The sequence below is a fragment of the Lissotriton vulgaris genome, chromosome 8 (assembly GCF_964263255.1).
Source record: "Lissotriton vulgaris chromosome 8, aLisVul1.2, whole genome shotgun sequence".
Taxonomy (NCBI): Eukaryota; Metazoa; Chordata; class Amphibia; order Caudata; family Salamandridae; genus Lissotriton; species Lissotriton vulgaris.
This window is the reverse complement of record NC_141696.1, coordinates 1,176,349,766-1,176,363,327: the sequence shown is the minus strand read 5'-3', so window position 1 is coordinate 1,176,363,327 and position 13,562 is coordinate 1,176,349,766.

Below are 13,562 nucleotides of genomic sequence, written 5' to 3'. Positions count from 1 at the left end.
GAATGCGGATATTATTCCGTCATGAGCGATTCTCCAAATCCTCTGCATGGGCTTGGAGGTCCAGATTTTGATCCTGCAGCCGGATTACTTCCTGTTGTAGCTGGTGCAAGTACTCTTTGCGGCGTAGTTCGTGCTCCTTGAGGGCGGCCACCCTCTCTCCTACCTCATCCACGTCTCGCCGGACTTCTTTGAGATCAGCAGAGAGTTGGCCCTTCAAATCCAATATGTCCTCTTTGATGGCAGAGAATAGCTCCATCATGAAGGCCTTCATGGCTGGTCCATCTGCTCCGTCTATTTGCTCCGGGTGCCCCGAGTTCTGGGGTGTTGCGTTCACTGCGTCAGGGCCAGTTGTCTGCTTTGATAGCAAGTCCTTGAGGGTCTTCTCCCTCTTCGCTCGGGCTGACACCATGGTGCTGGGCAGGGCTCACGGGGGAGGCAACAAGGGATCCACTAGGATGTCACCCATCAGCCCTCCAGGCTCGGAAGGATGACAGTGTCGGAACTCAAGCCGGAGCATGCTCCGGGGGACCACCTGGCCGACGCTACGTCGCTGTAGGTCCGCAGTACCAGGTCACTCGCCTCAATCAGGCCTCGTGCTGCCGGGGCGATTCTCTTGCTCTACGACTCCCAGTACCCGCTTGGCCAGGTGGCGTGTGCAGAAAACCAGGCCTTTCTCTGCCCGGTAGACCAGTGAGGGCCCCAGTGATGTCACAGGCGGGAAAGGGGCCTATACAGCGCCCAGTTTCCTCTCCCAGCCCCCCGGCAGTGGAGCAGGTCTCTCGCTATCCTAGCAACAGTCTCTGAGGCTGTGTCCACTGACAGTTGTTGGGGCTTCAAGGGGGGGGCACGATGATCAGCTAAACTACCCCCACAGTCAGTGCCAGGGGTGTGATATGGCCACTTTGCAATCGGGCCCTCCGCTCTCTGCAGACTTGAAGATGGCCGACGGGCCTTCCCTCAATGAATATGACAAAGTCCCATGCAACACTGACCGGAGATCTGTCACTGCGGCAGTGTGTTTTCGTCCCTCCGGCCTCGCCACTACATCACTTTGTAATTGCTCCATCCCCTGTCCCCAAACAGTTATATGGGGACCGAACCTAAGTAGACCTTCCTACGGTGACGGTTCAAAAAAGTCTGGCAGCTGTGGCGGTGCTCTTTGCACCGGTTTCTGACCTGACCTGAGGGCCCTGCAGAGGCGGAGGAAGCGGGGGTTGCCGCGCACCTAGATGGTACTGCGATCTGCCCTAGACGGCGCTGATTCGGTGGGCCCCCGAGCCCTTGTATGGCTGGTACGTGGCCTGGGGGGTGTGAGTGGGCCCGTTGCTGAAGGAAAGCTGCCCGACGTGAAGATTTGCGGATCTTTTGGCTAGGCCTCCGTGGACCACCCGCCATCTTGTCTCCTTCCATGCCGGGATCGTGCTCTGGGGAGCACCTGGTCCGGGACCTGTCCTCGCTCCCCCACTGAGGCCTGGAAACGGGCAGACCGGGCGATTATTTCCCCGGCGCAGCAGCTGGCCCCCACCACGACTGTAGACTTGCAGTGAAGCGCAACAGATCTTTAGATCGCCCGCTGTTGGACTTGGCCCTTCTGGCAGGTTCACCCCTGAACTTTTTGCTTTTTACATGTGACCTAGGGATGGTGATTCTTGGTTTCTGTACACTTTCACTGTGTCCCAGTGGAATGTGCGTGCGCACTCTGAGTGCGTGGAGTAAGGTTGGCCTGCCCTCCCATAGGAATGCATGGGGAATGTCTGTGTCACTGATAGTTCCTGTTTTGTGAGGTGTGCAGGCTCGAGTTTGGTATGTGCGGACTAGTGTGATTGAATGCTGCGCAATGATGCGTGCAGCGTGTTTGTGTCTAATATGGAATGCCACTTCTAGAAGTGTGCCTGTCTGTGCAGTGAATGTGCTGGCTTGTGATTGGCTGGAGCTGGCTGGTGTGCCAGGCTCCATGGGTCTGCCCCGGTGGTGAGTGTTGAGATTAGCATGTGTGATGTGAGGGAGTGGTACACCTGGGACCTGAATCGGGCTGGACTTTCCCACACACAATGCTGGCTCCACCCCTGTGGTGCGACTGATGACCCTAGCCTGGCCAGTGAAAGGAAAGGGTGGCTGAGCACAACAACAGTGCTCCAAAACTAGCTGCGACTGGTTTTTCCCCCACCCTGAGACAAAGGAATTCACTATATAAAGAGGGGCTGTGTCCCCTTACAAAATGTTCTTGTTCCTGACTTGAATCTACCAGGGGCGTGCTGCTGCTGGGGCCCAGGGGAAGGCTTGCCTCCATGGGCCCTGCCCAGCTCCTGGATGCCTGGAGGACCCCTCTACTTCCTGAACCCTGGCAGAGGGGGCTTTGCTGATGGTGGGGCCCAGGAGGGACCGCCATGGGGGCTGTCTCCTTTCTGGACTGCCCTGTGTGCTGGCCTCTGGGCCCTGCTTTGCCTCCCTGACCTCCAGGACCTGTTTCTGTTCTGTTCCCCTTGCCCCAGGACTTGATGCTGCCTGTGGGCGCCCTGGGAGCGCGGGGCTTCTCTCTCCTGTGGCCGCGTGTGAGGGAATCCCGAGCGCAGGGATTCTCCCTGTGGTGGCCCCTTCATCGCAGGTGCCCACCCTGCATTATGCTCGTTATGGTATTTTTTTTATATACGGGAGCCCACCCCGTTTATGTGTTCCTCAGCGAGTGCCCACCTCGCTTCTATCTCTTAATTGGGTGTCGAGGGTGCCCACCCCTCCTTTTGGCCCCCGAGATTCACCGCCGGCCTGGGAGAAGCACCGGAAGCCGATATCTGGCCAGCCGCCTGGTAGTGGGCGGGACCTGGAGGACGTTGTTTCCGCTTCCCCCTGCCTGGGGGAAACCATGGTCTGCTGTTAGCCCGGAGCCTCGCGGGCTCCATTTCCAAATCCCGGCCCCAAGATGGGGGGCCGGGTGAAGCCGGGCAGCTGGTCAGGCGAGGCTCCCATTACCGAGGGAGAGCCCCGCAGCCGCCAGAGAATGCCCCCACCGCAAGTGCCGAGCCGAAGAGACGCTGCGGAGAGGAGACGCCGCCTCCCAGCCATCCGGTGAGTGTGGGCGTCCCCGCGGGTCACTCCCCAGTGCTTCTGCTGTTCCTGAGTCCACGAGGGACTCCAACGCCGGGGGCAGTTGTTTCTTTCTGAGTCCCCAGAGGAGGGACTCCACCGAAGGCGCCAGCATTTATCTCGAGCCCCCGAGGGGCTCCAGGGGGCAATTATTGTCAGAGCCAGAGAGGCTCTTGGCTGGCGTTTAGTTCTTTTTGAGTCCCCCACGAGGGACTCTCACGATCCCGGGCATTCTGGGTGGTAGAGCGGCCCCGGCAGGCAGCGGGCCGCTCCCCCCGCACTGGGCCCAATTCCTCCAGAGTCCACAAGACTCCAACGACGGGCATTGTTGTTTTAGTGCCCACGAGGGTTCAGGGGGCACAGTTGTACGTCCAAACCCCAAGGCTCCAAGGCCCACATTTGTTTTCAGAGCCTAGAGGGCTCCCAGGTGTGCAGTATTTGTCCTAGAGCCTAGAAGGCTCCCAGTTTGCGCAGTGTGGGTTCCTGAGGGGCTAGCGAGAGCCCCTGTCGCAATTTGCTACAGCTGCCCAGCAAGTATTGGGCAGCTGCACCGTTTAGGGTTCTTTCCTTTCTAGGGACTTGTTCTTGGACTTAGGAGTGAGACGCACTCCTTCATCCCTACCTTGGCGTTCCCCAGCTGCGCAGCACTTAGTGCCAGCTGCAGCGTTTAGGCCCTGTCCTGTCTTGTCCCTCAGCTGCCCAGCAAGTAGTGGGCAGCTGCTACGTTTAGGTTTTGGCGCAGTGGCGCAACCTGGACTTTGATGTAAGTTCTGTGCTAATGTGATTTCTGTGAATTATTCTGTGCTGCACCTCTGAATGCGTTTTAATGCGTCATGTGCCTTGTTCCTTACACCTCTGAATGTGTTGTTTATGCATCATGTGTTCTCCTGTGCTGCACCTCTGAATGTGTTTTGATGCGTCATGTGCCTTGTTCTTACACCAATGAATGTATGTTTATGCATCATGTGTTTTCCTTCCCTACACCTCTGAATGTTGTGATGCATCATGTGTAATCTGTTCATGCTTACCCCTAAATGTATGGTGATACTTAGGTGGTTGTTTTCTCCTAGTACAGGTGATGCTAGTGAGGTCCTGGTTCCCTGCGTAACATTCTCCTAAGGTGGTTAGGGTTGCGTGGGTGGTACTTACCTCTTACCAGTAGTTACTGGTTGTGTGTTCTATTTGCTATTTGGTGCTACAGTGATTTTATATTCTAAGTGCTAATTTTAACAAGTATCCTAGTTCTAAAAGTGCATATTCCTGACAGTGGCCCATGTGGCCCTGTCCTGTACATATCCCCTGTAAATTCTGCCCGTGCCTGTTGGCACATTGTAAAGTGTGTGTTTCTATTTAATGTGTTTTGCAATACAAAGGCTATTTTTACATATACCTTGTGTGGAGTTACTTTTGTGGGGGGCCTTGGATGTTGTTGCTGGTGGGTGCGTGCGTGCGCAAATGCTTTACACATCGCCTCTGAGATAAGCCTGACTGCTCGTGCCAAGCTACCAAGAGGGTGAGCAGGGGTTGTCTTGGCGGGTGACTTCCTTACCCTGACTTAGGAATGATGGTTTCTGCCTGGCTTTGGCGCAAGCCTTAGCCAACCAGAAATCCCATTGTTAACACCCGCCATCTTCGCTCCCCTCCGGCGTGGTCTGAGTACGCAATCCGGGAGCCGCTGAGCGGGAGGACCTGCCGGACATGCTGCACAGGGCACACAGGAGCGACCAGCCCCAAGGACTGTCTGTCACATTTACATTTTAGTCAAATTTTGATTAAGTGATTTTCCACAACTATTCTATTCTATTCTGCAGATTTTATATTGTGCACAGCTACTCGGGGGCCTCCCAGTGTTGCAACAGAAACCGTAGATCATCGTGGGCTGCAAAGGAATAATCCCTAAACAGCCAGGCCTTCAAGGCTTTACAGAAGGTCAATTGGTGCTCCACTAGACAGAAGTTCAAGAGGTAAGGTATTCCACAGTTTGGATGCCAGAAAAGAGGTGGAGCGTCCACCCCAATCAGCTCTACGAATCCGGGGAACCTTCAATAAATGAGGAAGATAGAAGAAGTCTCCCAGGCAGATATTGGGATGCCAATGGTCTTAACAATAAAGGGCTTTTACTATTAATTCCCCTATGCATAATGCAGTGGCACTTGAACTGAACTTGGCATTACATCGGAAGCCAGTGGAGGTCTTTTAGAGCCTTAGCAGCAGACTGATGTTCGGTATGTTCATTAGAAGTCGGGCAGCAGCATTTTGTACAATCTACAACCTTCTGACAACGTAACTGGGTGAACCAGGATATATGGCGTTCCCGTAATCAAGGCCTGATAGGACAAGGGCCTGTATGATCACTCTTCTGGCTGTAGATGAAAGAAGGTTCTTCACCTTCCTCAATAATGTCAAGATGCTATAGCAGCTGGCAGCAACCTTTTTTACTTGATGGTCCATCTTGAGATTGGGGTCCAGTCACATCCCAAAGCTCTTTATTGAGCTTTTTGGAGAAGGCAACTTGCCAGTCTGGTAAGGGGCTTGGGGCATTACTGCAGAAGTTATTACCCAGCAGCATACCTTTCATCTTATCCTCATTGAGTTTATGGAACCAATCTTATTATTAGTATTAAGTGACAATCCTGAGGCAATACACAACTGTGTGCTTACAACCATATTGGCCGGCAGTGTGGGGTCAAAGAGAGAGTTACATTTACACAGCTTCAGTGCCTACAACCCCGGGGCTGGCAGCGATGTCTGGATTGTGTAGAAAACCTAACTTCAATAATGAGAACAAATCTAGAAACAACACAGAACTGAATGAAGAGATAAGCAAAAGTCCCTCCCTCACACCCCTCAAAGGAAAAGAAAAAGATCTGCACCTGTCATGGATTCATTAGTGTTGATACTGCCCTCCATGAGCTCCTAGACTTCTTATAAGGTCTGCCCCACTACATGCGGGACGTCTTCGCCCCTTCTACCTCAGAAATCAAATGCAAAATTTGGAGATATTTGGGGCCTGTTACCTTCCTAAACTCCTTCGACAGTAGCTGGATGAATGGGGCCCATAATTCGGCATAGGGTCTCGCCCTTGTGATCTTTAACTAGTGAGAGGCGTTCCATGGCGAGAGTCAGCCAAAGTCTATGCAGCCAGGCCATGTGGTCAGGGACATTCGTGGAGCCCCATTGCGCAAGGATCGTTTGTCGCGCTGCTAGCAATGCCAGTGCCATCTGTCTACCCCTCAGTGAGTGAAGGGAAAATGTCAGCACGTTTGATAGCCCCAGTAGTGTGTATGCAAGGAAGCGTGGGATCTCAGTATCAAAGGCTTTGCCAATATCATTCAACACCCCCTCCCAGAAGGGCACCAGCCTTGGACAGTGCCAGAGTAAGTGCACTAAGCAGCCGCAAAGGCCACACCCCCTCCAACATTTCTCAGTATGATTTTTGTCCCAGCTATGAATGCTGGCTGGAGTGAGATACCAATAGGATGTGACTTTGTATGATGATTCGGTCCATGCAGTGTTATCGGCTGTGTGGTATGCCCTGTAATGGATGTTCTCCCAGTCTTTGTCCGAGAGGACCCTCCCCAGCTCCTACTTCTATCGTAGTTGATCCTTTGTACGCCCCCCCCAACTTCTGCTCTGTGGCAAGCATAACATACAGTTCTGAGATCATATGCGTTTCATCCTGTTTGCACGTTAGCCACTTCTCAAAAGGGGTAAGCGGCCGAGAGGCTTTCACTAGATAGGTCAGTGAAGTGACCCAATACCTAAGTTGCAGGTAGTGGAAGTCGTCCGACTTGGGCAGACCAGAATCCAATTGCAGTTGTTCATAGGAAAGTATGCCCTCTACATCAAACAGCAAAACCACCCTTTAACACCCCACTTTTCTCCATCTCTGAAAGACCTCAGATTTACAGCCTGGTGTGAAGTCTGGGTTGTCCACTATTGGGGGCATCGGCAAGGGGAATGTTGTCAGGCCTCTCCTAAATGGCATGGCATCCCATACCTTTAGAGTCGTCACAGTGACAGGGGAAGAGTAGAAACCCCAGGCCCTTAAATTACGCGGGAGCCACGCCTTCCTCCATATATTTGCTCCAGCTACCGCCTGGTCCATAAAGGTCAAGTGTTTTTCAGAGAGCGGACGATTCCACTCCAGAATATACCGGAGGTGGGAGGCTTGAAGATATCTATGTACCAGTGGGAGATGCACCCCTCCGTCCTGCTTAGGTTGTGTCATTTGGGAAATGGGTAATCGCGCCTTCTTCCCTCCCGAGACAAATTTGTTAATGGCTAGTTGCATAGCGCCTATAGCTTTCGGAGGGGGGTGGCCAGGGGTAGAATCTGGAAAGCATATAGAATCCACTGTAGCACATCATCTTTACCGCTGCTATACTCCCAAACCAGCCTAGTTTTAGTCTCAACCACCTATCCAGGGCTTCGTCGTTTGTTCCACCAGAGCGGAGTAGTTCATCCCCAGGGTTTTCGCTATCGCTGGAGCCAGGAAGGTGCCCAGGTTAGTTATCGGTTGCTTGACAGATTTTAGGGGGAATCTCTCCCTTAAAATCTCTTCATGTGCCTTGGGGGAGGAAAGGTTAAGAATCTTAGGTTCACTTTAAATCCTGACACTTTCCCAAAGGCCTCCAGCTCGGCCATGAGGATGGGCAGACAGGTGAGTGGAATGGAATTACGTTGTCCGCATTAAGGCTTATCTTATGGACATCACTTCCAAATTGTAGCCCCTGTCTCTGCGGGTGGTCCAGAATCCGTTGGGCGGTATACAGAGACTGGTAGAATTGACCAAAGGTCACTGCTATCTGAGATCCCAGTGCACCTCCTCGCCTGAGGGCGTCTTAATCGATGGTATAGCCGCCGCCAGAGTTTAAGCTCTAAGCCTCTGAGCAAGCAACATGCCACATTTGTTGCTGCACAGGTAGAATTTATGGCGGAGATGGAGTAGGGCGTACTCAACCCTATTCATATCTAGGGGCTTTAGGAGGAGATGTTTCTTCTCCAGTTCTCTCCATACCCTTGGAGCATCTGTGCGCTTATGTACAGTTTCCTGCAAAAAGTACTGTCGGGTGTAACCAACTATTTCTTATGAATGCAATTCAATTCAAAACAAGTTATTTTCTGCACAAGTTAAATGTTAAAGCGTTTTTAAGGAACACAGCGTAGAAACACAAAAACCACAAAGAAATCAGGGGGCATATTACCAAGCAATAGCGATAATTATCGCTATTGCTTGGTTAGCGGGAAAAATTTACCGCTGAGCTGCGGCGATTTTTACCGCAAATAAACCTTGGTATTACCAAGGTTTAACGCAAATGCGATAAAAATCGCCACAAAGCATGAATATCGCTGAAAAGTCAGCGATATTCATGCATTACCGAGCTAATGCTCTTAGCCATGTTATCCACCTCCCATTGGATAACATGGCTAAGAACTGCTCAGGGCAGGTGTTAGCTTTTGGAGATATTCGCGCTTAGCGCGAATATCTCCAAAAGTTGGTAATAGGAGATAGCGATGTTAGCAACTGTTTACAGTCGCTAACATCTTGGCACGCCCACTTTGCATCTCATTAGTGATAAATATCACTGATATGCAAAGCGGGGCCCAAGATGGTCGCTATCTCCTACTAGCTGTCGCTAACTGGTGTTAGCGACAGCTAGGTAATAGGGAGATAATTTTATCTCCGCTTTCTTGGCTTTTAAAGCCAAAAAAGCAGAGATAAACCCCCTTGATAATATGCCCTCAGGTTTTTAAGGAATTGGGATATTTTATATAAATGATGCAATTGATATAAAATATCCCAATTCCTTAAAAACCTGATTTCTTTGTGGTTTTTGTGTTTCTACAGTGTGTTCCCTGAAAACGCTTTAACATTTAACTTGTGCAGAAAATAACTTGTTCTGAATTGAATTGCATTCATAAGAAATAGTTGGTTACAACCGACAGAAACACTGTACTTTTTGCATTACTATACCCATGTTCTGAGGGAGACACGGTCCCCCCATTGTTTACTGAGTATGTATAGTTTCCAGCTCTCCCACCTCTTGTTCAATGTTCTGACGGATCTCCTGATGCTTTCTATTGTCAGCGGAAGAGCCATAAATTCCCCCCTCGTTACTAATTTCAGGACCTCCCATATCGCTGCCGACGAGGTGTCCTCCCTTTCATTATGTTGTATGTATTCTACAATTATTGACCAGATCACCTTCACCGTCTCCGGTGACTGCAACAGGCCCTCCCGGCGGCACCATCTCGTGTATTTGTGGCTGGCCTCAACTGATTGAATGGTGACAGTGATCAGCGCATGGTCCGACAGGGACCGTGGCTCTATATTTGCTTCACGCACCCTATGCAGAAGCGCTGTGGAGGCTAGAAAGTGGTCTAGGCGCGCATAAGATTTGTGTGTAGCTGAGTAGTATGTGTAATCCCATGTTTCTGGGTGGTGGTGGCGCCAGACATCATGCAGCCCATTATCTTTGAACCATTGTTTACCCACTGGGGATAGTGCCCCTATCTGAGCTGACCGCTGGTGGGAACGGACCTTGGCATCATCCATTACTAAGTGAAAGCCACCTCTCACCAGGATCGCTACGTCAGGAGATGCTGGACCTTTTGAGAGGGTCCTCATAATAAAGGGGTATTGGTGCGTGTTTGGCATGTAGATATTAATTAAGGTGAAAGGAGTGGAGCCCCATTAAATTCTACGTCCGAGAACCCTCCCCTTCACCTCATAGGGTAGAGAGAACTTTCCCTTCGAATTTTGCTCTAAACAGGATAGCACTCCATTATTTTTTACTGCCACTCAAGGACCAGTACTGGTGTGGGAATCGGCATGTTCTCATGCGGGCAGTGTCTCTAGCTAATAAGTGGGTTTCTTGTAACATGCAAATGTCATTGTCTGCATTCTCCAGTAGGGAGAGGATGGCAGCGCATTTCACAGGGTGGTTGAGGCCCCGTACATTGAGGGATACGATCTTTACATCCTTACCCATGTGGTGTATCCGATGTTAAGTGGTATATGGGGGTGTACGCATAGTAGGATGGGCGAAGTGGGGTGGGCCAGGGAGTGTGCGGCGCTACCCTTGCATATCTGGCCTCCCTATGACCGGTGCAGAATACACAAAAAAATAAACCCCATGCAAGAAATCATTATAAACGTTCACATCAGACTGGGTGGAACAAGAGCAAGCATTCCTAGAGACAAAAGTTTGTCTCAGTAGAACTGGGTAAGGGGGCAAGTGCCCACGGCTAAGCTCTAGGGGAAGGTGAGGGCGGTCTCCGACTCCACCACTTAGTTGTGCTCATCGTGCTTCCTGTAAGCATTCAGCTGGGGGACGAATGGTACGGGCTAGTGGCCAGCGAGGAAATAACTGCTTCTTGTTCCTTCACTTTAGTCGCTGTGTCCAGTCTGTGGAAGAATGGGTTCCTAACCATCGTCTGCCAGCGAGGTTGAGTGTGCCTCGATCCCTCCAGGGATATACGCTGCATTTCCGTGGACATGGGCTTCGCAATTCCCAGGACATCCCTGGCCTCCTGAAGTGAACGTATCTGTCGCAGCTTACCCTGATAGCAGAATATAATGCGGAAGGGATGACCCCAGGAGTGTGTGATTCCTTTCTCTTTTAGGTGCATCGTAATCAGCCGAAATTCACGTCGCTTGAACAGGGTGTCAGTCGGCAGATCTTGGAAAAATGTTGGAGAGTGACCGTGGAACTGCAAGGGGTGAGCGGCTCTCGCCTTCTTAATAATCAGTTCCTTCAGTCGTATACACAAACCAGAATATCCGGCGGTGGAGCTTTACCACTTCTAGGCAACCCCAACCAATGGACCCTGTCAATCTGGATGTCAGCTGTGTGGTCGTCGCCCAACACCTGGCGAAAGAGGGCCACAACAAACTCCCTAATGTCCTCTCCCTCTGCACCTGATTTCACACCTCTGATGCACCCATAGTTGCAGCAGTAACAGTTTTGCAGTTCTTCCGCATGTCCCTGTTGCTCAATATTCTGCTCTTTAGGCTGGAGGATTTCTTGCTGCTTCATATTCAGTTCCTCATCCCTTCTGTTTTCATGCTCTTCAAGGGTCGCTACATGGTCACCTATTTCCTCAACATCACGTTTAACTTCTTCCTCATCGAGTTTAAATTTACAACCAGCCATCTAACTGGCTGCTTCCTGGAGACATGGAATCAAAAACAGCTGTCTGGAGTTGGGGTCGAGGGAAATTGACATGACCAACTGGGTGTCATCGGCATTTGAGACCAATGAAAGCCCAAATGAGAGCACGATGTCGGTAAGGAGGAGCATATAATGATTAAAAGGGTGAGGCTCAGGGAGGAGCCCTAAGGAACCACACAGCTAAGGGGAAGTCTGACGAGTTATAGGACTGATCCAAGACCTGAAAGGTTTGGTTCCCCAGAAAAGAGTTGAGCCATTCTAGTGCCTGGCCCTTGACACCGGCCTTTGAAACTCTCTGAGTGAGAGTTAGATGGTCCACAGTGTCAAAGGCAGCTTGAGATCTAAGAGAATAATGGCTGCAGATCCTCCTTGATCAAGGAGCCGTCTCAGTTCCTGGTCCACCTCCAACAGCGCTGTTTCAGTGTTGTGGGCGGAAGCCCATTTGAGTTGGATGAAGCACTTCCTTGGATTCGAGGACAGGGGAGAGATTTTATGAACATGTTTTTCTAAGAATTTGTAGACTCCAGGTAACAAGGAGATAGGCCAATAATTACGGAGACAGAGATGGTGAAAATTCCTTTTTTTTTTAAATTGGCCTGACTATTGCATGCTTTCATTGGTGAGCTGCCTGTTCAGAGGAGAGGGAGATGTTGAGTAACTGTCAGCACAGGAGCGACGTATTTAGTGAATAATATGGAGAGGGGGCTGGGTCCAAGGGAGAGCCTGATCTTACTTTGTTTAGAAGATCATTTACAAGATTCACTGTGAGACTGGAAAGGCAGTAAACAGACCCTCTCGTTGATCCAGTGTTAGATTACTACCTACAAGGAGCATCAGCCAAGTTAATATAGTGTCAGAGAAAGAGGAATATATAGCCATGATTGTTTTCTGAAAGTAACAGGCCAGATTATCACTGTGCTCGACTAAGGCATCCGGAGTGAGACTAATTGTTGGGGGCTGAGTAATGTATTAAAAATATCTTTAGGAGGGTTAGAGGAGTTAGCAATTTTGGAGAAGAAGAAGAAGGCTTGAGATGCTTTAATTTCTGTGTGTCTTATCGTCTGATGGATTTCCTATATTCAGATTTGCAGGACTCATCCTAAGTCTTTCTCCATCTTCTCTCCAAATGTTTGCACTCCTTTTTCAGGGACATCAAGTGGGCATTAAACGAAGGAGATGTATGGGCCAGCTGGATATCTGTTTTGCCATCTGACTGGTAGAACTCTGTCCAGTGATTTAGTAATTTACTCACTAAACTGGTGGGTGGCCAGGGCAACATGTTCCGAGAAGTTGGGTTATGATGTTTACATGACATCTAACCAATTACACAGATTATGTTTGGGACAGGCACGGTTCAGCAGCACAACTGCACTATTTTCAGTCAATGCCAAGTTGTATTCAAGCCAAGGTCCTCAGATTGACAGTTTAGGAACTAGATCACACCTCCTTCCTTAGTTGGCATATTAGAACTTTAAAAAAAAGCCTTAACATTGGATTTCACCACTCCTTGTAAATGCTCATGTTCTGTTGATGTTTTGACTTTAATAAATACATATAGAAAACCTTGGTCTCTTTAGGAAAGACGTAGAACAAAGACAACAAAACAAAACCTAGCTGTACAGGAATGCTCCTTGTTTGGGATGAATTCCCTTTCCCACCAGAGGTGTATGATTCTTCAGTGGGAATCTCCTCACACCATGACAGCTAATCACCTTGGGGGTTACAACTACCTCTCTAAGAGGGAGTGTTGGAATTGAAAATGTTATTGCCCCTTGCCCATCCATGCTTATTACTGTGTTATGCTCTGGATTCAAGCAAGCCGGGCTGAAGATGGCTGGAATGCCAGAAACCGGTGTGCATGAATGTGTGAATGGTAGTGGGATGACTGTGATATGTATGATTAGCGACTATATGATGGTTTGATAGTGATTTTATCCTGTTTTGTGTCCTTTCTCATTATTTGTACTAATTCATTAATGATGTACTGAGGTTCATCCAATATATCTAGCACCCTAATTTGGTTAATAAATAGCTATTAAATAGCATTTCCCAGTCTTGAATAGAATTCTTTATTTGGAAGACATTAAGAGATATGAGTTGTAGTATCAGTATTGTCGTTTCTCTCCTGTTGTTTTACTTTCAAAGATCAGCAGCTACTCACGCCAATATCAATCGGCGAGATGTGGTCTAACAGCCTGAGCTGCTGACTTTGGAACTGGGTAGTTTGAATCCCAGCGTCAGCTCAGTGTCCTGTGATCCTGTGCAGATCACTTATCCTGCCTGTGCTTAAAAAAAATCTGATGG